The sequence below is a fragment of the Myxine glutinosa genome, chromosome 4 (genome assembly GCF_964187855.1).
Source record: "Myxine glutinosa chromosome 4, kmMyxGlut1.1, whole genome shotgun sequence".
NCBI classification, from domain to species: Eukaryota; Metazoa; Chordata; class Myxini; order Myxiniformes; family Myxinidae; genus Myxine; species Myxine glutinosa.
This window is the reverse complement of record NC_136264.1, coordinates 119,768,848-119,793,551: the sequence shown is the minus strand read 5'-3', so window position 1 is coordinate 119,793,551 and position 24,704 is coordinate 119,768,848. Positions and strand designations below refer to the sequence as shown.

At 43.6% G+C, this 24,704-nt stretch overlaps 1 long non-coding RNA gene across 36 annotated transcripts in view; it reads right to left on the bottom strand.

The window, feature by feature from the left end:
• The window catches only part of LOC144891801 (uncharacterized), a 217,323-nt gene that overhangs the window by 51,971 nt on the left and 140,648 nt on the right, over positions 1–24,704 (bottom strand). For 10 of the 36 annotated variants that reach the window (XR_013623148.1, XR_013623147.1, XR_013623146.1 and 7 more), the window contains 3 exons: positions 15,503–16,255; positions 9,235–9,309; positions 3,830–4,831 (listed from right to left, as the gene is read on the bottom strand). This is a non-coding gene — a long non-coding RNA (uncharacterized LOC144891801). The other 26 variants (XR_013623161.1, XR_013623160.1, XR_013623163.1 and 23 more) reach the window with 11 other exon arrangements.

The following is a 24,704-nucleotide window of genomic DNA, read 5'->3' as shown; positions in this document are numbered from 1 at the left end:
GCTAGCTGAGACTCGAATCCAGGTCAAGCTAGCCTATACTCGAATCCAGGTCAAGCTAGCCTAGACTCGAATCCAGGTCAAGCTAGCCTAGACTCAAATCCAGGTCAAGCGAGCCGAGACTCAAATCCAGGTCAAGCTAGCCAAGACTCGAATCCAGGTCAAGCCAGCCTAGACTCGAATCCAGGTCAAGCTAGCCTAGACTCAAATCCAGGTCAAGCTAGCCTAGACTCGAATCCAGGTCAAGCTAGCCTAGACTCAAATCCAGGTCAAGCTAGCCTATAATCGAATCCAGGTCAAGCTAGCCTAGACTCGAATCCAGGTCAAGCTAGCCGAGACTCAAATCCAGGTCAAGCTAGCCAAGACTCAAATCCAGGTCAAGCTAGCCTGGACTCGAATCCAGGTCAAGCTAGCCGAGACTCGAATCCAGGTCAAGCTAGCCTAGACTCGAATCCAGGTCAAGCTAGCCTAGACTCGAATCCAGGTCAAGCTAGCCTCGACTCGAATCCAGGTCAAGCTAGCCTAGACAAGAATCCAGGTCAAGCTAGCCTAGACTCAAATCCAGGTCAAGCTAGCTGAGACTCGAATCCAGGTCAAGCTAGCCTCGACTCAAATCCAGGTCAAGCTAGCCTAGACTCGAATCCAGGTCAAGCTAGCCTAGACTGAAATCTAGGTCAAGCTAGCCAAGACTCGAATCCAGGTCAAGCTAGCCAATACTCAAATCCAGGTCAAGATAGCCTAGACTCGAATCCAGGTCAAGCTAGCCGAGACTCAAATCCAGGTCAAGCTAGCTGAGACTCGAATCCAGGTCAAGCTAGCCTATATTCGAATCCAGGTCAAGCTAGCCGAGACTCAAATCCAGGTCAAGCTAGCCTAGACTCGAATCCAGGTCAAGCTAGCCGAGACTCAAATCCAGGTCAAGCTAGCCTAGACTCGAATCCAGGTCAAGCTAGCCGAGACTCAAATCCAGGTCAAGCTAGCTGAGACTCGAATCCAGGTCAAGCTAGCCTAGACTCGAATCCAGGTCAAGCTAGCCTAGACTCGAATCCAGGTCAAGCTAGCCTAGACTCGAATCCAGGTCAAGCTAGCCTAGACTCGAATCCAGGTCAAGCTAGCCTAGACTCGAATCCAGGTCAAGGTAGCGTAGACTCGAATCCAGGTCAAGCTAGCCTAGACTTGAATCCAGGTCAAACTAGCCTAGACTCGAATCCAGGTCAAGCTAGCCTAGACTCGAATCCAGGTCAAGCTAGCCGAGACTCGAATCCAGCTCAAGCTAGCCGAGACTCGAATCCAGGTCAAGCTAGCCTAGACTCGAATCCCGACCCAGCTCGAGACTGTGATCATCCTGATGCTTCACCAGTCTAGACACAAATCCCGACCCAACTATAGACTGTGATCATCCTGATGCTTCACCAGTCTAGACACAAATCCCGACCCAACTATAGACTGTGATCATCCTGATGCTTCACCAGCTTAGACTCGAATCCCGACCCAACTATAGATTGTGATCATCCTGATGCTTCACTAGCCTCGACTCGAATCCCGACCTCGCTACAGACTGTGATCATCCTGATGCTTCACTAGCCTAGACTCGAATCCCGACCTAGCTATAGATTGTGATCATCCTGATGCTTCACTAGCCTAGACTCGAATCCCGACCTAGCTATAGATTGTGATCGTCCTGATGCTTCACTAGCCAAGACTCGAATCCCGACCCAACTATAGATTGTGATCATCCTGATGCTTCACTAGCCAAGACTCGAATCCCGACCCAGCTATAGACTGTGATCATCCTGATGCTTCACCAGCCTAGACTCGAATCCCGACCCAGCTATAGACTGTGATCATCCTGATGCTTCACTAGCCTAGACTCGAATCCCGACCCAGCTATAGATTGTGATCATCCTGATGCTTCACTAGCCTAGACTCGAATCCCGACCCAGCTATAGATTGTGATCATCCTGATGCTTCACTAGCCTAGACTCGAATCCCGACCTAGCTATAGACTGTGTTCATCCTGATGCTTCACTCGCCAAGACTCGAGTCCTGACCTAGCTGTAGACTGTGATCATGTTGATGCTTCACCAGCCTAGACTCGAATCCCGACCGAGCTATAGACTGTGATCATCCTGATGCTTCACTAGCCTAGACTCGAATCCCGACCTAGCTATAGACTGTGATCATCCTGATGCTTCACCAGTCTTGACTCGAATCTCGACCCAGCTATAGACTGTGAGCATCCTGATGTTTCACCAGCCTAGACTCGAATCCTGACCCAGCTATAGACTGTGATCATCCTGATGCTTCACCAGTCTAGACTCGAATCCCGACCAAACAAAAGACTGTGATCATCCTGATGCTTCACCAGTCTAGACTCGAATCCCGACCCAACTATAGACTGTGATCATCCTGATGCTTCACTAGCCTAGACTCGAATCCTGACCCAGCTATAGACTGTGATCATCCTGATGCTTCACCAGTCTAGACTCGAATCCCGACCCAACTACAGACTGTGATCATCCTGATGCTTCACTAGCCGAGACTCGAATCCCGACCCAGCTCGAGACTGTGATCATCCTGATGCTTCACCAGTCTTGACTCGAATCTCGACCCAGCTATAGATTGTGTTCATCCTGATGCTTCACTAGCCTAGACTCGAATCCCGACCCAGCTATATACTGTGATCATCCTGATGCTTCACTTGCCTAGACTCGAATCTCGACCCAGCTATAGACTGTGATCATCCTGATGCTTCACTGGCCTAGACTCGAATCCCGACCCAACTTTAGACTGTGATGATCCTGATGCTTCACTCGCCTAGACTCGAATCCCGACCCAGCTATAGACTGTGATCATCCTGATGCTTCACTAGTCTAGACTCGAATCCCGACGCAACTATAGACTGATCATCCTGCTGCTTCACTAGCCTAGACTCGAATCCCGACCTAGCTATAGACTGCGATCATCCTGATGCTTCACCAGCCTAGACTCGAATCCCGACCCAACTACAGACTGTGATCATCCTGATGCTTCACTAGCCTAGACTCGAATCCCGACCCAGCTATAGACTGTGATCATCCTGATGCTTCACTAGTCTAGACTCGAATCCCGACCCAGCTATAGACTGTGATCATCCTGATGCTTCACAGGCTGGGCGAGGCATCAATGTGTGCGACGTCCCTTATATTGACATATTGAGCTGAGTGGCCCTCTACCACCATTAGTTGGTGGATGTTGAACACCCCACGGTGTCTTTGGGGACGAGTTATCACCGGTGTCCTGAACAAATTTCAAATTTCTGCTTCAATGTGCATGGGGACTGGGTACGGGCCGATTGGGAAAGCGCATTTAAAGCATTCTTAAAAGATGAACAGCGTGATTGGGAAACACATTTAATGCACTCTTAAAAGATGAACTCGACACCCTTCATATATGCCAGCCGCTTACCCAAGGTTATATCAGAACAAGCTGATTCGTCACACTGCCACGAATCGTTTAACCCATGAAGTGCTGGATTTACTGGTTAGTAGGCCAGAAATGATTTTTTGTCATCGGCTTTTCTCCACCAATTAGAAGCAAGCTTTCATAAGTTACCCGGGTATTATACATTGTAAGAAAGGTCATGATTCGGCGCTCTTTGGGTTGACGTCAGTTTAAACTCATTTGCATACACATCTCAGCCACGATTTGTTTGGGTGAACTCCAAAATGGGGCCTTTCAAAAATTTCGTAAGGCTATTTTTTAGGGAGGCGCGTACCATGCGTGCTTATGGGCTTGATTAAACCTTACGAATTATTTTATTGGACATATGATTACATTTTTCAGTCTGACACAACAAATCCTGGCAGTTTATAATCAGCAGAGGTCTACAGGCTTAATGTCTTCGGCCCACCAGAAAAACAAGATGGCGGCCATATTATTTCGTCTGGGTACAATGGTGTGTGGAGTCAAGTGACAAATGTGGTTAGGGTTCAGCAGCTGTACGACCAATGGGTGCACATTTCAAAAATCTACCCCCAACAAGAACCACAACAACAAGAACAACCACACGGAGTTCTTGTAGACCTGCGAGGTGACAAGTATGGATCATAACTTTTGCAATTATTGATTTCCAAAAATATATATTTTGACAAGTGCAACTTCTATAGACTGATCATCTATCTCACTTGGAAAAGACTTCAATGCCTTTTCCAAGTATTTATTTATTTATTTTCTCCATTTTTTAAGAGTTGTATGTAAGAATGTGCTGTGCAAGTCAAATATCCGAGCAATCAAATGAATCAAACTGATATTTGAAATGTAGGAAGGGCATAAATATAGCACTGGGGAAGTGCGTTTGATGTTTCTCTTTTGCAAAAAAATTTTGATATCTTATTTATTTATAGTCAAAAGGAAGTTTTACACAAGAAATAAACATTTATATATTTTGATAAAGTAATACGTTTATCATTTAAAAAAACATTCAAAATTGTGTCACGGTATGGTGGAAAAAATAATTCTAAAGAAGAGAAGGAAGAAGGCAAAGAGAAGCAAGAAGAAGAAGAAGTTGCCATTGCCTCGCATCATGCACTCTGTCTTTCTAAATCAGTGTACTACGGGCAGCCATGTTTTGTTCCGCAACTCAGCCTGCCCCCCTCTGCACTCGTTAATGAGGGCAAATCTCCATTCCCCGAGGAGGGGCGGGTGTGCCCGACGAGGACCGGGCCCGGGTTAACCGTGGCATTCCCAGCGTGACAATAGCAGTGAACCTCGCGTCATGTCTAGACGGAGCTGGCGATCAATCCGTGAGCGTGCCGAGAGACGGGGGACGGGTGAGGAGGGCTGGCGAGACGGCCTGTGGGAGGAAAAAGGAGTAAGGAAGAAGGGAGGGCAAGGGAAGCAGACAGATACACAGACCTAAATGAATTTTTTTTTTTTGGCTTAAAGGTAACGAGCAAATAGCTTGTTTGCAATTATTCTCACAAAATTAGGTGTTTTCCCAGAAAACTTCTCTCAGCCATTTCATCTGATTACGCTCCTCCTGCTTCCCATTGGCAAGGCCTGATTTTTGATACATACATACAGTATACAATATACATACATGCATGGTGCCATGATAGCTTAGGGCTACATGCACTCACCTTTGCGCTGACCAGATGTGGGTTTGAATCTCAATACAGCCATAACTGTCATCCTGGTGTTTCGCTTCCAGGGCGATACATCAATGTGTATGCCGTGCATTGGAGGGACATTAAGCTGGAGAACCTGTCTGCCAACACTGGGGGCAACGTTGGACGTGAAAGGTACCTGTACACGTCTTTTGCAAAGGGTAGGTGAGTTATCGCCGGCCAAATTGTAAATTCCTGCCACAGGCCCGTGCAGCCAATTCATGAAACACTTAGGCCAGAATCATTCCCCCAGGTGACCCCATATGGTAGGAATAACTGGATCCGTTAAAGAAGAAGACATCCACACACACATGCATAATAAAACAAATAAATATTTTCAGAAAACTCTCGATGCACAAGATGTACTTCACAGAAAATGAGATAGTGCAAAAATGGGCCTGGCTGAAATATTCCATAGAATTCCCAAAAACAGGCCTTGCCAATGGGAATCAGAAGCAGCGTCAGATGAAATTGCTGAAATACGTTTTCTGGAAAAACAGCTAATCTCATGAAAAGGATTGTATACTAGATGTTCGGTCTTTACCATTAACCAACTCGCAGCCTTTAATGACACAGCGACTTTAATTTCGACTGTGTATGAACCTCCAGTGTTTTAATTGTTTTATTTCCTGCTCAGAAATGACACCACGAGGCAAGAAGGAAAGATAGGCCGAGGGTGGTCTTCCTGCAGATGTCTGTCCAGCAGGAAAGGCAGTAGGTTATATAGTTATCTCCAGCCTGGGCAACATTCCTGCCTTAAAACAATATAACCTACTACCTCAGCCTGCAAGAACAGTCTTTCCTGCCGACTCCCCCCAGGCACCTCCCCAAACAGACCTCACCCGACTCACGCGTGGAGAGGTCGGCAGACTAACAGCTGGATATTTTCATGATTATACGTCATTCGGAATCATCACATCTGAGTTTCGGGTATTCGACGCGATAATCAGCTTCACCGTTTCCGACCGCTTGTGCTATAATGATTTAATTGTGTTTTGTTCCGCTTTTGTTTTCTACAAGTCCTGTTTTCTCTCGGGTTAATCTCTTGAATGAACACGGTGTGCTGTTTGTTCCTTTGCACTGACATGAGAAAGCGTAATAACAGGTAAAAAAATAAAAGCTTTTGATTCAGGAAATGTAGGCCTACGTACAATGGCAGTGTGGATGCAACATGGCGACTGCACGCTTCGTGCGTTTTTTTTCTTTGACTACCGGACTCGTTTGTCTTCGGCTCTTTTGTCCAACAAGCTTTCTCTTCCCCGTTCAATGACTTCCATTTTCCTGTTTTTCATCCTCTCGATTCTGCTGTGAACAGGATTTGCAATGGTTACAGTGTTCTCAATAGGCCGCTGATGACGTCGTGCTGTGGAACCGCAGGTGCAGGAAAGACAGTAGACTGTATAGTTATCTCCAGCTCAGGGCGTCACCCCCAAACTATACAATCTACTACCTCAACCTGCACCACGGACATTTGGAGACTTGAGGCTTCCAAGCTCCATGAGGCTTTCACGACTTCGTCTGCAGGCTGAGGCTGCTCTGCTCCTCCTTACCTTTTCTATACCAGCATCACAGCTTATGACAAACAAGAACATGACATGGATGGTTTACAACGTGGACAGTGGGGTGATGGAGGATAAGCGCAAGTGAGGCAGACAGAATAAGTCAAAGCAGAAGGGTAAACACCACATATATAAAATAAAATAAAAAATATATAAAATAACCACCTTTAGAGGCCATTTTTCCCCGCAAAGCGGGGGTTGGCCTTTTTCGGGAACCGTGGTTGTTGTTGTTTTTCGGTCCCCTTTTTGAAGCAATGTTTTACGGCCGGATGCCCTTCCTGACGCCAACCCTTTTTGCCGCCTTTAACGACAAGCAGGGAATTACCAGTGAGCTGGTACTCAATTAGCACGACCTCGGAAGGATGAGACAGGCTGAGTCAACCCCCCTGGCGTTAATTCAGCGATCGACCGGGATTCGAACCCAGGATCCTAGGATTATCCTAAGCCAGCACCCTAGCCGCTAGCCCAACACCAGGGCTGGTAAACACCACATATATGACGTAGGATATCAATGAGCCAACATCTTGAATATCTGCAGGGATTGTGATACGATAGATAGCAGGAGCTAATACCACTTCTTCTTCTTCTTCAATTTAATTATTCCCACATTCTTGTGAGGTTGGCTGGGGAAAGTGTTTGGCACAAGGAATTTCACGAACCGGCTGGCCAGGCCTGACATTTGGCTAAGCAGTTATAAGGGCAGGAATTTGGAACTTGGCCATGGTGCCGGTGACAGCTCGCCTACTCTACGCGAAGAAAACCGTAGGATCTATAACGTCCACCAAATAATTCTGGCAGATGGGTCACCCGTTTAATGTTAATCGGAGGGACGACACACGTTTGGTGAATCACCTTGCCTGTGGAACACCAGGTTGACAGTTTATAGCTAGGCCGAGATTCGCCAAACTGAGACTTGAAAGCTCAGAGGATCTAGGCCATCCTGCCAGCCCGGGAAGTGATATTACTGGTCTGAGAAAAGAGGGACACTAGAAGATTGGCAATGGGGGGGAAAAAAATCCATCAAACTGTTTTGGTTAATCCTCTCTTCACTTACACTGTCCAAACTAGTAGGAAAACATTTAGTCAGTCAGCCTTTCTCACAATTGTGCAAAAGAGTCCTTGCAGTGTCCATATGTTTTCTACCTCTCCCACCTCCCCCCAAGCCCTCTCCCTCCCACATTTCTCTCGATGTCCCTGCTCTCAAATGTTGTGTTTGTGTCCTTCCCCCTCTCTCCCCATCTTGTCTACCGCTCCCCTTATTTTGTGTTTTATGTGTCGGTTTGACTTTTTGTGTGATTAATGTTAGCTCTTTCACGAGCCTCGATCTTGTATACAAAAAAACAAAACAAAAAAAAGTTTAAAACGACAAAAATAATTGTTTTATTTTACACTTTAGACTCTCTCTGCATGGTCTATATCTTACGCTGCTTGCAATTGACCACCCTGAATTTGCAAATCCCAAGCATTATAAGATAGTTTGCTTTAACACACATATCTGTTTAAGGTAGTTCTTGCTGGGATGGTGAAAAAATTGACGTCACAAAATATAACATATGACGTACGGAGACTTGTTGTGGAGACTCTGTGAGAACAAAAAATAGAAATTGTGTTCGTTCTGTTAAACTGAGCAGAGTAAAAGAGAAATAAAGACATGAATACAAAAGCCTGTGCAAAAGGGTACAAAACACAATACCTTGCGATCACATTCTGAGCTGCCAAAGTGCGAACACGTGTACTGTGAATAAGGTATAAAGTTTGTGGGTGAAAATTCAGGTGCAGGTTTGTACAAATGTCCACACGAAGAACAACTGAGAGCGTTACTGTAGAAGCCAAGCGAGGTCGAATTGCACGTTGCACCAGCTGCTGAAAGGCACGACGGAGGAGAAAGTTATGCAGGGTAAGGCTAGGGTTGGTGGAGAGCGAGGAGAGGGGAGGGCGAGGGGCGTGTAGGGGTGAGAGCAGTGTTGGGTTTCTGACGCAATTTCGCAGATACGAGTCAGCACTTTCCACCGTGGATGCCTGTTTTGCTTGAGCAGATGGGGACTGAAGGGAGCGGAGAAATGAGGAAGGTAGTAGGGGAAAGTGGTCTTGCATAGAACTTTTGGGAGATGCAGTGCATTGCGTGAAGGATAAGGGCGAATGAGAAAAATAATGCAAACCCGGGATTATGTTGGAAGGAAAAATTTTCTTAATTGATTTCACAAAACCTTGCGAAACTGCACTTGAAGCCTCGTCCACTAATCCCATGTGCCTCCAATCACTTATACATCCCACCCTGCCACACGCCAATCCACCTTTCGCTTATTCCCATCTTCTCTAATGGTGCCATTTGGAAGGCAAATCCCTCAAAACATTCGCTTTAACAGTAAAAGTAAGTCATGACTATGTATAGCATTGAGGTAACAGGAGGTGAACGAATAAAAGAAGACATGGAGCGGGAAGGCAGGAGGGAACACATGTCTCTTTTATCTCCAATTCATATTACTCCGTACGTTGCCAAGGACCCTCTCAATTTCCAGTAGCTCACTTACCACCGCATGATGAATCCTCTTGTAAAGCCGTGCTAGGTCTTTCTGTCCAGCCCCGCTCACTCTCATTTGCCATCCCTTGAACAACAACAACAACAACAACAACAATTACATTGTGCTCGACAGACATATGCCGACTCCATAAATAATCTCTTTCCTTTAAGTGCAGTAGAGACAGGCAGGTTGTTGATACTGCTTGGCAGGCTATAACCGCAGCCAGATGTGGCTGCACGTTGTGCATGGGCAAGATAGGCCACGAGTTGGAATCACTCAAGACATACAGTACAGTATGGGATGCAAGAGATGTTGCTCAATGGCATTTTCTTTGACGAAAAAGAAAGCTGACAATTGTTTTTTTGGTAATGACGGAATATTGTGTGAAGGCATGTGCCAGCTTGCATTAGCGGACAAGATGAACGACTAGAAATTGATACGAGTACGTTTACTGCTGTGGGAAATGAGGTACGTCTGGCGTTTCGAGTGTTTAGCTCTTCATCAGAGCAAAAAAGTGCACAATGTAACCTAAAACGTTTCTTGCACTGATGAAGGGCTAACATTCAAAACGTTAGCAAGGCCTCAGTTCACATGGCAGTCAATGTATTCTTATCAACTTTTTGTTGATAAAAGTGCCAATATTTTTCGTTAAGATTAGTACGCAATCTTTTCTACATATTTGATTGAGCAAATATTCACAATTAGTATGTTTAAAATTTATATTAGTGACATTTCAGGGCTGGAGGATGGCTTCAAGGAATGTGCACTTCCGTTTGAGCTGTCTAGCCTGGGTTTGAATCTGGACTCGGCTATAAACCATCTATGTGTGTACCATCCATCAGAAGAATGTTAAGCCTGAGGATCGGTTACCAGTACTAGTCGTTGGTGGACGTTGGAGATCCCAAGGTGCCATTAGCAAAGAGTAGGTGAGTTGTCTCCAGCACCTAGAACAAATGTCAGGCCTGGCCAGCCATTTCGTGAAAGTCCTTGGGCCAAAAACGTTCCCAAGCAGTTCCCACAAGGTAGGAATCATTGAGGGGTTTATGGTGGTAGTAGTTGTAGTAGTCACAGTAGATCTATTAATATTTGCAAAGACATAGTTGAAAATTGCTTCAATTTTAACGTTTCAAACAGTGAAGTGGCTTTAAACCACAAGTTAAGAACAAAATAATTATTTTAAGAAAACTCCTTCCCCAAGATTGCAGAAAACTTCCAAGATTCCATTTTCCAACTATTCGGCAAAGTACCTGAACAAAAACCTGGTCCTTTACCATCTCCGCGTCCTGCAGAATTATCTTCTCTCCAGGACAACCAAATAACTTTTAAATGACTATAACAATAAATACTTCAACAAGGTATACAATTGGTACCACATTTGCACAGCAATACTGTATAATGTTCTATACATTGTTTTTTTCTTCAAGTTTATCATCTTTGTTAGCAATAGGAAATGTTCAACGCCGATTACAAGGATGGTTCCAATGTTTGAAAAGTTTACTTACCAAGGCTAATTACTTTAGAAGATATTATGCAGATATCTTATTGAAATGTTTCGGAATTAGACATGAATCGGGAATAGGAATATAGGAATATAGGAATATAGGAATAGGACAGTTAAGAAAATCAGAATACAGTGGTAAGGCCTTTTTAATTTAGGAGAGAGCAATGGATGTGGTTTCAAGGTTTGTAATGACCACATATTGATATTCCAAACAGATGAGAAAAGCACACAGAATATATTAGTAGCCAAACTTTACATTACATCTGGAACTCACTACCTCACACCATCAGAGACTCCTCCTCACTCACCACATTCAAAACATCACTCAAGACCCACTTGTTCAACACTGCATTCAACATTTAACCCACAGCATTTAACCCCTGACTATCACTTCTCCTTCTCCTTCCTTTTGCTTTGATTATATTTACCTATTGATTTTTGTCTTTTTGCACTTGTTTTTTGTACTCTGTCAAAGCGTCTTTGGGCTTCTTGAAAAGCGCTATATAAAATAAATGTATTATTATTATTATTATTATTATTATCTACAGGAATATACACAGATAGACAGCAGTCTAGTTTAAAAGGGACATGATACATATCTAGATGAATTACAAGGGTACTGATGATGGGTCGATGCTTTCATGTCCTGGTATCAGAAGTATGCCCTATCAAAAGCCTGAAGTAGATAATTCCACCTTCCCCCAATGCAACAAAGGCTGCTATATTTCTGAATCAGAACGAGGCGGTCTGAAATGAAGGCCTTTCATGAAATTTTTGTTTGCAGGTGTCGAGACTCATGGAAGCACTCAGCAGCAGAGGTTTGGAAAGTTAAACTGACGGTGGAGTAGAGGGGAACAAACGAAGCCCAGGCTCCCAACTTATCTGTGCCAATATTTCTTAACATCAAAGGTAGTTGAAATTCTGCTTCTGATGTCTAATAGATGTCCTGCACTCAACCTCTAGTTTGTGTGTTATTAGAAATGTTGTATAATATGTAAGACTTGCCCATATTTATCGATATGAAAAGCCTATTAATTTTACATTTAAAATCATTCCAGAAATTATTGGCAAAGGATCTTCATAGTTGTGGTAATGACACAATGGCCTTGTCCAAAAACAATATAAACCAAACAGCCCATCCAAAGAACTAGGACAACAGACAACTAACATATCTTCAGCAATGAAACCCAGTCGTAGCCCACTCATAGCCATCCATGTTACCTCCTTAAACTATCGAGGCGTGCATCTTGTTATTAATTCCAGATATATAGGTGTTGTCAAGCCTGGTGTTGGCTTAGCAGTTGGGGTGCCAGCTTGGGATCCTAGGATGCTGGGTTTGAATCCTGGATGATCGCTGAATTAACGCCAGGGGTGTTGACTCAGCCTGTCATCCTTCCGAGGTCGGCAAATTGAGTACCAGTTCACTGGTAATTACCTGTGTGTTGCAAAAGGCAACTGACAGGGTTGGTGGGTAATTCCCTGTGTGTTGCAAAAGGCAACTGACAGGGTTGGTGGGTAATTCCCTGTGTGTTGCAAAAGGCAACTGACAGGGTTGGTGGCAGGAAGGGCATCTGACCATAAAACATTGCTTCAAAAAGGGGACCACGGTGCCCAAAAAAGGCCAACCCCTGCTCTGTGGGGAAAAATGGCCTCGAAAGGTGGTTCTTTTTTTTTTGTATACAGGTGTTGTCAATTGATGAGGGCCGATGACAGGTCCTGCTGATCACGAGTGAACCGTATAATCGAGGCAAAGAAATGTCTGCAGGTGTCTCTGTCTGCCTGCATCTCCTCTCTGGAAAATAAAGTTTCAAATGAATAACAATACCCAAGTCACTATATACTGAGACACTGATTTCCATGCCCTTATCTGTGCAAAAGTGCCAAGTTTATAGTTCTATTGCTATTAAATGGAGATTAAATGAATCTGGAGAATGAAATATTAGTAAAAATAGAAAAATATGCATACAAATACTGCACAATATCAAATTTCACTTATCCAGCTGTGTCACAAGTGAAAAGACAAAATAAACTCTTGACTAACAAGGGCTTCAGACAGCACCATCCGGTAGACTATGAATATCAAAATGGAAGCACAGATGCTATTCAGTCCCAAATGGATGCATATTCCCTTGAGAAATCATCATCATCATCATCATCATCATCAATAAGAAGAAGAACAACAACATCATCAGAGGCTCCAGAAAAATACTAAAATTAGTCTACAGAGTTTTAGCAGATAAAAAAGACAACTTCAGCTTGCCTTATGAAAACCGCTTCTAGCTGTAATCTATCCACACATAAACGCAAAGGACAGCCAGAAAAATATTACAATTGAAAAGTGCTAATAACTGTGCAGCAAAAGGATTTGCCCACACAAGTGGCATGTAAACTACTGCTGAGATATCTGTTGAAATATCCTTTGGAGTATCAATCGCAATTAAAAATGAGGGGGAGGAGAGGGTGGGTGTGAGAACGGGAGAAAAAAACCCAAGATAAAAAGGAGTTGATGAATTTTGCGGATGATCATTTATGATATGATCCGGTGTTTCAGTGGGAAAACTACAAAGATACTTGCTCTTCGACAGGGAATGATATTTGGTAAAAGGACCTCTTTTGGAAGAGTTGTGAATGCAAATTTCATTACAGTATTGCAAAACCCACTGTGTACTGTTCTGTCAATGTGGTGGAGGCACATGCTCCGTCCGAAAAATGTGAACATACTCCAGGACCTTGGAGTGGCGACCTGCAAGGCAGTGGTATTGAATTCCGTTAAGAGCACATCAAATACGGGCGGCAACAGAGGCTGGATACTCCTTCAGCTGCAGTTTACTCTACTGGTCGAAAGCAATTTTTCAGAGAAGTGAGAGAGGTGCTTAAAAGCTTCTAGCTTTCCAACAATATCGGATTGTCATCCATCTCGGGTGTTCTGATCTTGATCAGTCTGTTGTGGACACAACCTTTAACAACACTTTAAAAAAAAAATAAAGACCCAAAATCTCAAGGGTAATATTTAAGGAGGATTTCTCTTAATTGCTCGTCGATCTCATTTGAAAATCAATGCGGATATTGCCCGACTATACTGAGTCATACTCGTGCATTCATGCCACTGGAGTATTTCCATAGCAGTTTACAATGCACAAATGCGTTCAAATGTTTAACAACACAGTTATCCATGTTGACAAATCAGTTCTTCAACCCAAATAATCTCAAGAAGAAAGGAAAAACACTTTAAAAGGAACTTTTCACTTCCAGGGTACGATATCTTGCTTGTGTGATGAACCCAGTGCACGCACTTAAGATACTTATCAAGACACAAAAATCCATCGCAACTGCAGATACCATGTAAACGTCATGATTTACTTTTACGTGTGACAACTTGTCGCATGAAAAAGAAACAATGACATGGAAATCAGATAACCTGTCACTCAACTTTTGGACTTGGCCTGCTCAAGAATAAGTAAAAAAAGAATAATGTGACTAGTCAGCAGTATATTTGGATTCCTACAGATCGAAAATGCTTCCAATATACCACGCACGTAGTTAACAATTTAGTTTTCAAAAGAGTCAATGTGTGGCATATTTAGCAAATAAAGCGTTCCTGCAATCAACCAATCATGTATCTAACAACAATGATGTGAATAATCTCAATGGATGGAGGGGAGGGGCAAAGGTATCCCTCGCATCCTTTTACAGAAAAAATACGACATTATATCTCAATCCAACAATTATACCCTCATTGTGAAAAAAAAAATCACTTAACATCCCTGTCTCCAGGGGATTATGATCGGAGATATCAAACTAACTACACACACCTAAAGATTTTTTGCCATGTGTGATTTGACACAGCTGTTTACAAAAGGTGGACTCGCCCCTTCTTCCTCCTCCACCCAACCTCTTCTCCCACCCCATGTTGCTTTTTTCCAAAATATTGGATCCGCTTCTCTCGTCCTGCAGAAAACGAGTGATTTTCCAAAGCGTACTTACTGGCACTCAACAATTTGCATGGCGTTGTGTTTTTTCTTCCCAAAAATCCATATGTATCCATAATTCAGTGCCAAATCGGTTTAAGCTCACTACAGATACCGGTACCTGAAAAGACAATTCTCTCAGCTCATCGTGTGGTGTCACACGGCGATGTTTTTTGTGACAAAGCATGGGAGATAAAATGCAATAAAGAACAAAGGAATATTCCTATCTTAGAGGTCTTCTTTTCCCAGCGAATACAAATATAGGAGCAAGTAAATCAAAAAGTTGGATTTGCTCAAGCACGACTGAAAATTTAGAAAGCTCTGATTATTCCAACAAGAGACATTTGCATTGACTTAAACTATAATTTTAAAACTTAATAATAATAATAATAATACATCACATCTTGCAGTAATTTAGAAACAACTCTTTATCTTCAAGCTACAACTAGATGTCTGCGAGGACTGGAAAATAGCTAACTGCGTACACTTGGTGGATACTGGATAGTCAGATAAAACAGATGTTTGAATGTTGAAATGTTGAACTAGTTCAAAAATTCTCACTGCCCGCCGAGAAATGCAAACAACCAAGGAAAACCCAAAACTAAGAACCATGTTGTTTGTTTGAAAATGCCGTATGCCAAATACTACAGCCAGTGTTCCTGTGGCAATTTCAAGTGGCTGCAAGACTATTGGCTATGTCTAGCATATGGTATTGTCTAAATTGAGGACATTGCCAATTACCGCAGTACCACAACGAGCACAGAAATCACATTCCACCTGATCATTGAAAAAAAAAAAAAAACCTTACAGGAAAGCCGCCATCTTTGGCTGAGGTATCCAGATGCCGGCCGCCATTTTGGTCTCCAAGTTGGGCAGTGGACACTGACACAAAAGTCATATCCATCCTCGCCATAGGCATCCATTGTAGCACCGCTTGCACTTTCAGACGCCATTTCGCCTGCTTAGACCGCCATCTTGAGATGAAAAGCGGAGTAAGAATTGCTGGAAGCTGGAGTGATGACTGGAAAGACTAGGGAAGAGGCAAAATGGGCAGACAGGCAGGCAGGCATAGATAGAATGGCAGCAGTGCCAAGAACCACAAGGCCATCTGGGCGGCATGATTGGCAAGAGGGAAGTGCAACGTCGGGACGATGAAGGCGAAATGGCGGCCAGGAGGCTTTGAGGCCTTCTGGAAATGGAGAGTGTCAGTCGAACAGAGGTGCTGCCAAGGCCGCGCAAGAAGGTGACGTGGAAACGGCAGGGAAAAGCAGACACCATGGTACATCGTGCCAAGGAATGTCGCAGAGAAGATGGCAATTAAAATAACAACGAGAGTACCGGGCAGGGAGACGCTGGGCCAGTGCCAACATCGAAGCGAATGGGGCACACCGCACCGCACAGCCGTGCCCCACGTCTCCCAACCCTCGCCCACGCTCCCACCCCCACCCTGTCTCCACCACCCGTGCCTGGCATCTGAATGAAGCTTGCTGCCATTTTCTAAACGCCAGGATACACTGTGCCCGAATTGTTGGCACTGTTTCAATGTGTCGGGGAACTCAGTCTGAAAAAGAGCCCACCATTTGTTCGCATTAGTAATCAAATGAGTGTGCATATAGAACAGTGAAAGACATGAAATAGACAATATCTGTTTGTTGTGTTTATAATAGTCGTTTTTGTCTTAAACAGCTGCAACTTAAACAGAATCACTACTTAACTTACCCCAATATGAACCTTTTGTCGAATAGAAAGACCATTCATGTAATTTTTACAGTTTTCTATAGCGTGGTGATTTTAATTTTGCGGAGTCATAACAAAGGGCAAGTAGCTTGTCTGTTTTTGGTAAAACATTCACAAGAACATACCAAATAATTGTAGTTTTAACAGGTCTTCATTTAAAAAAAATTATTTGACGAGTGATGGCAGAAAGGGAAGCAAAGATAAAATCTGACTTTCACTCTTATACAGTCCCTCCGACATACATTCCCTCCTGTACCCCCAGCCAACTTGGGGTATTCTCCAGACGGATAAATTATTACCAACTTGCGTTCTTTGTTTTCCATCTCTCCCATGTAATAGCTTTGTCTACTGCTTTTGTCTGAAAGACGAGACCAGCCGTCATAAATCCCCCAATGTACGATGATGTACTGCTAAGTCAGGTGAACCAGTGGGCTACTGAGTAGCAAATGGTGATCAACAATGCTACATCGATAAACACTTAAGCTAATGCACACATCGACTGTTTGGGACAAAAGCGTGCCAATCCGTAGCGGGGAGTAATAAGCAAATTGCGTGACACAGCACAGTGACGAAGAGGTAGTGAGAGAGGAAAGAAAAATACACCATTGACTAACACACACACACACACACACACACACACACACACACACACACACACACACACACTCACACACACACACACACGAAAGATCTGGTTTTACCCTCAACTACTTGCTCAAAACAGAGATCCAAACAGATTATTCGATTATTCATATGTATTGCGACTTATAATAACACGAATGATGATTCAAAATCGTCCGTAAACAGACAATGACCCTTTCTTTGGTCATCCTATCAGGTGGGAAGGGGTCAGTGTGCTCATGGTAATTCAACCACAAGAATGATATCAATCGTCTCTTCAATTAAAGGTGACCAACAGCAATCCAAAATGATGATAAAACTCAGACTATTATTTAGAATAAAGCAAATAAACTTTAAGAAGTTTCCGTGAGACTTTAAGAAGGTCTCAAGATATTAAAGGCGATGGCAAAATAATTAATGCTTCCATGAAAATGACATCGGTCAAAGGAAACACACCTTGTCACATCCATCATAATTATATATAGCGATGCTTTGAAAAACTCCCAACTTACAAAGTTTGAAGTTTAATTGTTTCCCTATTCACCCAAAGCAAGAGAAAGAAAAATGTTCAATTGTCCGTGACTCAGACCCAAAATAAACATCCGAATATGGAAGCTTGGATAAAAAAAATCATTCAAAGAAACTCAATGACTGAGAAAAATGTAAACGATTGTAAGGAATTAATAAATACAAAGCACAAGTTTACCTGTACGGACATGGCTTAAATCTGAGGTCAACATATCTTTAGGATGTTGTTCAAACTTGAAGCTCGTTTATTAAAAACTTGCAGTTCCGCAAGTTAAATACACAGCCACGTGGATGTGATTTCAATTAACTTGAGATAGACATTAACTTACGAAGCTACAATGTTTTGTGCTGCAGTCGAGAAACTCCAGTCGATAAAGAGGTAGTAAATACTAAAGTGCACATGAAATGGCAGAACTAAATGGTTTTGAAAGCAAAGGGCAAAGTGAAACCAATAGCGGTGCACAATTAAAGGGCAAAAGCCAAACCCGTACATGAAAATAGGATTATGCAACAAAGAAACAATTACACCAAAACTTTCCATAAAAGTACCCTGAAAAAGCATCCACAACTTGCTGACCCGGTCACACACTGGATGTTTGGCCTTGGGCCGTAAACAGACAAATGACCCTTTGGTCATCCTATCAAGAAGAGTCGCCACAGCCAAAGTTGCCTTGAAGTCATTACGGATATGCCTCGGCTAATACGGTTAAATAATGGGGCCATTACATTTTGAGCTAAGTTATTTGGTGTAACAGGTATCAAAGATTGCAAAGAAAAGTTTAACATCTTCAACAGTTAGAATCGTATATGAGTCGAGGGCAAAAAAGTATTCACGTCTTCATTGTTGGGTCGTCGGTTTTTTGAAAAAGTACTGAAACATTCAAAGGGGAACGCAAACAACGTGAGCTTAAAGAATGCCATCCCAACAAATTTCACAAAATTCGAGGCCACAGTTCTCTGTCTTTGCCATCAACCGCAGACACGGTTAAGTCCTCCACTGCACAAAGTAAGAAATGGTTGCTCAGGTTAGGGGGAGTTCCAAGTCTACCCTTCATTGATACCTTCTGCTGCAATCGCTTCTGCCAACTGCACAATTAGCAGTGAAAAGGATTTGGGAGAAGGCTTCTTGTTTTTCTGATGTAGCAATTAAGCTCATCGCCACGTAGGCTTAATTCTGGACTTTGCTTCCGCCTGTCGATTCCAGACGTACCCGCCTTAGCATGCACTCAGACAGCTGTGTGGCGTACAGGTGACCTCATGGCTTTGCTGTTGCAGCATACACCAACTTCATCAAAACAGATGAAAATTCAGGCCATCCTCATTATACATGAGTTATCACAACTGTGCTTCAAGCAATGGTACAAGTCGATCACAAAAGGAAGGAGACCAATAGGAAAACAACCTGAACGGTTCATAATCCTTGTGTGCTTAATTAGCCTCCACAAAGACTTCAGATGGAATAGACACAAGGTGAAGACTGAGGGGACATTCCAGCTTTGGAATGAACCTTGACCCACGAGTACAGTGAAAGGAAAATGCACAAAAGGTCTGGCTTGGTAAGAGTGGAATTACTATGAATTCCCATCAGGTACAAATCCTAAATCTTGTGACTTCGACAGAACCGAGGTAAGAATTGACAAAACAATCAAGTCTGACAAGCGAACTCATGGACCTCAGCATTAGAAGATTGCTGCTATTAGGGAATTGCAATCATTCGGGAATGGCAACCCAGACAAGAAATCTGAAACAAGAAAGTGAATGGACGGTTGGCCTACCGTGGTTTAGCATTGACGATACAAGTTCCCCAAAGCCAAAGTGTGTGCGAGAAGATGAAGGCAAAACGTCTTTTTCATTTTAACAAGGCTAGTCACGTCATAAAGCCGATATACGAGGTTTGTTTTTGTCTGTCTGCACGTCTATCGACATGTTCCTAGCAGTTGATCTTAATGTTGCAAGCAGTCTACCGTATCTTCCAAACCACGACTTCGCAAAAAATAAAATGTTTCTTTCTAATTATTTTACTTCTGAAGAAAAGCAATTGTGTTTTCTTTTGCCCTTAATGTTGTGGTCAGCTTTAAGTCTCTGCTGCACAGCTTGGCTCATATCCATTTTGTCTTGTGGACCGATGTATTATGTCTTCAACAATCTTCCTCTAATGGCATTGTTGAAAACACTCGCGAACACTCCTATAAGGAGGAGGCCTGTGAACTTAGTACGTCAAGTAATCTTGATTACAAAAAAGTTTTACAATACCCACGATTGTGCTTTTGAAAGCGATTTGTGCATTGAGCAAATGTGTTGCCATTTTACTGCACAGTATTCACTTTGAATACACAAAAAGACCTGTTCCTGTTGGAATGTTTCATTGTAATGTTTGGATGCCAAAGTTCCATAGTGCATGAACCCAAAACAAGTCTTACCAAAAAAATGCTCACTTTGTCAAATTAAAGATGGTGGGTTTGCTTCTTCTTCTTCTTCTTCTTCCATATGCAGTACAAGGCTGCGGGATAGCATCATTGGCTGAGTGCATGGCTGTGCCCTGATGCAAATGCCCTCTGTAGGTTAGGGCAGGAATTTGTAACTTGGACACGTACCAGCGATAGTTCGCCGACTCTTTGCGAAGGACACCATTGGATCTATAATGTCCACTCACTTGTCGTGGTGTTTCGTATGCAACCTGTGGCTTCTCAGCTGCATCATTTTCTGGGGGCACGGCCTTGCCGCTGATCCAACACCCCCATTAGCAGTCAGCTGGTACTCAATTTGCCAACCTCGAAGGATGACAAGCTGACAGCCCACCTGGTGTTAATTCAACGGCATGACAGGGGCTCAAACTAAGGACCCTAAGATCTTAAGCCAGCCACCTTAACCGTTCAGCAAATACCAGGCTTGTCCACTCACTAATGCTGGCAGATGGGACGCCCGTTTAACATCCATCCGAGGGACAGCACACACCTTGATGAATCAACCTGCCTATGAAACACGGGATGGCAGTTTATAGCTGGGTCAGGATTGGAACCCAGGCTGGACAGCTTAGAGATGAGTGAGCATAACTCTAGGCCATCCTGCCAGCCTGGTGGGTTTGCTTATAGTGGAAGATAATATCATGTGAACATATAAATCCAAATAAAACGTAGAACACCGGAAATCCAGGTTGTCACTAAGTGATGTCACAGGAGTACAATATACAAGTCATGAACACTCCATAAGATAAATACCCCCAAAAAAGGAATTTAAATCACTAAATAATGAGACACATTGTATAAATTCTGTATCAGTGCTCACATTTGTATACCTAGTTTTGACATGTTCAGCATGAGGGGTGAGAAATCCCAATTTGTCCGCCCACTTGTATGCTGTTCAAGTACACAGCAGTAAATGGCAGTGAGATACATGAGGGCACTTACACCTCCATGAAGAATAAAAAAGAAGCAAAAACACTATACACCGGACAGGAGATTAGCAACAACAAAAATGCTTCTCTAATAACTAAGCCACAACATCAAGATTCCTCAGAATACCGTATAATATCAGACACTGTTAAGAGGCAAAATTTGTGAGCACAACTTAAGGAGGTCAATGTCCAGACCCCCCCAAAAAAAGTTATGAGAAGTGGTCAAAACAGCAGAGAAAGCAACTTCGACAAACTAGGCCAAAGCACGGAAATGTCCATGGCAATCGCCACCGATGCTAGCTGATAAAGCTGAGGCCTGAGTAAATAAAGTGCACATTTGATTTATTCTATTTTAATAAGTTTTGTTTTCTATATTTTTTTGCTGCACACTCACACGCTCTCTATCTCTACAATACCGTATCCATTCTGAGAGAGCACACAAGCAAAATGTAGCTTCTGTACCAGATTTGAGGAGAGCGAGGGAGAAAAATAAATAAATAAAATTGCAAAGCACTTTGAGCCAAACACGATGCCCGTGTTCTCTGCATGCTAATAACTCCATCTAGCCATGGCCTTGCAAAAAGGGTAAAGGCAGTCAGGCAGCTGGGAGGCACATGCATAATGGAACAACATGGGCGTAAGGAGAGACGGGGAGGGAGGGTACGACTAAGTTTGGTGGTAGGCCAGAGGGGTGGCACCAGCAAATCCTCACCTCGATTGCTACAGCCAATCCTGCCTCGGGGATCTCCCCTCTACCCTTGCGGATGCACCCGTACCTCTCCCTCTCATTTTGCTACACTGGCCAACCTGTACCATGTTATGCCCACACTCCTGACCCGAGACTTGTCCCGGCACAGCCCGGGCCTGCTCTGCGTTACTCGTAGCCGAGTAATCCTGGGCCTAGATGCTAGGCTCTCATTGGTCCCTGTCTGACATGCCCTCTTTTTGATGAGGCTATCGAGAATAAAAAGGCTGAAATAAAGAAAGAATAAATTAAAACATAGAAAGAAAATTGAAAATGTAAATATGAAATGTGCAAATGGAGGTAGAGGGAGGAGGGATGGAGGTAGAGGGAAGAATGAAAACAAAGGGATAAAAAGGAACACTAAAACAAAAGAAAGAAAAGGAAAATAAATTAATTATATGGAACATTATCCCCCAAGTGCCCCCCTTGCAATCTCTCTCACCCTTTGCCTCTGTCGCTCACAGCCTCTTTTCACGTCTGCCAAACCTGGAACGGTGCCCAAAAACGACTGCAGAATGGAGAATATATGCACGCCCCTTGATTCTCACCAATTCAACCCCCACCACATTGGCATCAACCGCACATAACCCACCACTCGTATTTTCACCTCGAGAGTCTGCAACAAGGCTAGGCCGCAGTCAACGATGGCGGCACAGCATATGGAAGGGAGTTAGATACGGGGAAGAATAGCTGACATGAGACTAGGCCTCAACACTTGCCGAGCAACAAAACACAGCTTCCAGGCCTTTTTGAAAACCATTGTTCTTTGTTGTAAAGATGAATAGAAAAGCAAAACTAAATGTGAAACGGAGCTCGATATTAATATAACGAGTTGGCATGATGTCAACATTTTAGGCGGGACACAAGGAAAAGGCAGCATGGCGGCAAGGCTTTCCCCCGAGCATAACCTGTTCTCAAAAATATTCTGCACCATCCCTCACACATTGTTCCAATGTCAAACAGATGCAATAGGACGGCACTTATACAAGCTACAAAACACGCATGAAGAAAGCATGAATGAGAAAAGGAAGAATGTATCAAAGAACACGATGAAAAAAAGAAAATGGAAAAGAGGTAGTGAGAAGAATGAGGAGGAAGGGAATACGTGGAAAAAGGAAAGGAACTGCAACTTGTGCCAACACCTCCGAGGATAGCCGGAAGAGTAAGAATTCATATCTTGGAAGGCTGTTGTGATTTAAAAGTATGCAAAGGCCTGGAATTGAACAAGACTACGCTATGTTTTCAGTCCACTTTGAACACTGTACAGTATCAGGATGAAAGATTTGAAATGGCTACTGTGTGATTCTACTCCCATGGTCAGTGTTTCCAAATTTCCACCGTCGACCGACAGTCCTAAATCTCATCCATTCTGAAGCGTCCAAATGATTTTAGCTTCTCCATTCACCTTAACTTTACTATAATATCCACCTGTTGCACACGAGTTCTCGAACAGACATCACGCTCTCATAACAAATCACAATACTACATTGTATACGAAATTGCTTTCTTGGCAACCCATTCTCAAATGCTGTAGAAACAAGCCTGCCGTTTAGCACATGCCATCACTTTAAAAGACCGCACCAGAAAGATGTAACGTCCCATACCTGTGCCATCAACACATTGCACTCCTTTGCTGTTTTCTTTACTTTCCCTTCAGCTCTGCTTAGTCTTCCTCTATATCCATCTTGCTCCTCTTAAAGATCTTCATTCTCCAGCATTTGAACGATTAAAGAGTACATGAAAAAGTAGCACTGCTGGCTTTTTACATCCACAGCACAACCGCAAGCACAACCAGGAACGGCAAACCAAACCAAGCCCATAAGCCAAATCTCTGCAGCCCTCCTCCCCCTCCTTGAGACCACAGCTCCCCACTCTCTTTCCCGCCCAGCCCAACCCTACTCTCTATCTTTCCTCAACCTTCCTCCCTCCCTACCCTGCAGCTCTTCGTTCTCCAGCCAGCTTGCCTCTCCACAACGAATCGCCGCCCATTGCATCGTGAGGCCTAGCACAAGGCCTGGCATGGCGCCAACCACTGTAACGCAGCTGTGCCTGGCTTGCCTTGCCCCACCACCCTCCCCTGCTTTCACGCTCCACTCAGCCGCCAACCGCCCACCTCCTGCCTTTACTTGTCTGCACGACCTGCTCTATCGCAATTCGTTGGCCCACAAGTGTAGCCCACGAAGCGTGTGCCACTCAAACACCAAGCTCCCTACCCTCTGAAGCCCAGGCCTTGTGTAGGCCATTAACAACTAGGCCAAAGGCTCCATCACATCCATCTCTAACTGTCAAGGAAGAGCGAAAAAGATATTCGCCATGTAGCGAAGACAGCTCCCACTTCTGGCTCGAGCACTGCCATGCATCCTACCCTCGCCACCCGCCATCTTTTCCTTGCTTTGACTGCCACTCCCCGCCTTTTTACCCCTTCTTCCGCACCCCCACCTACAAACTCTAACTCACCATGGCACAACCCACCTTATTCGTCCAATACAGACACACCAGCCAAACAAAATCCCCACTATCACCCTTCCCCCACAAGTCACCATAATCATCAATACAAAATATCGGATAAATATTTTGTGAACAAATTCAGTTTATATCTTGCTGGTAAAGATGGGAGGCTAAAACTACAAGCTAATTCAACCCAAAACCTCAAATTTAGAAATATTCAAACAGACCAGCCGACATATAATGCTTTGCAATTCTCTAAAAACGAAAAAGGCCAACATGGCTACCATGCCAGGTTTTCTCTGCTCGTCAATCTGTTTTGTGATTCTATTGCCAGAAAGCCTAGAACCGGTCACAATACATCCGCTGCCATTTCCCGCTGCCCTGTGGCACACACCCTTCTACATGCAGACCCAACATGAAGAGGCGGCCATTTTGTCCACGTGGCAATTGTAAGAGCTGTGCTGCACATCAATTGTGCTTTTTGGCAAACAAGGCAAGAGTAAATTGTTTTTCAAGAAAAAAACAAAACATCACAAC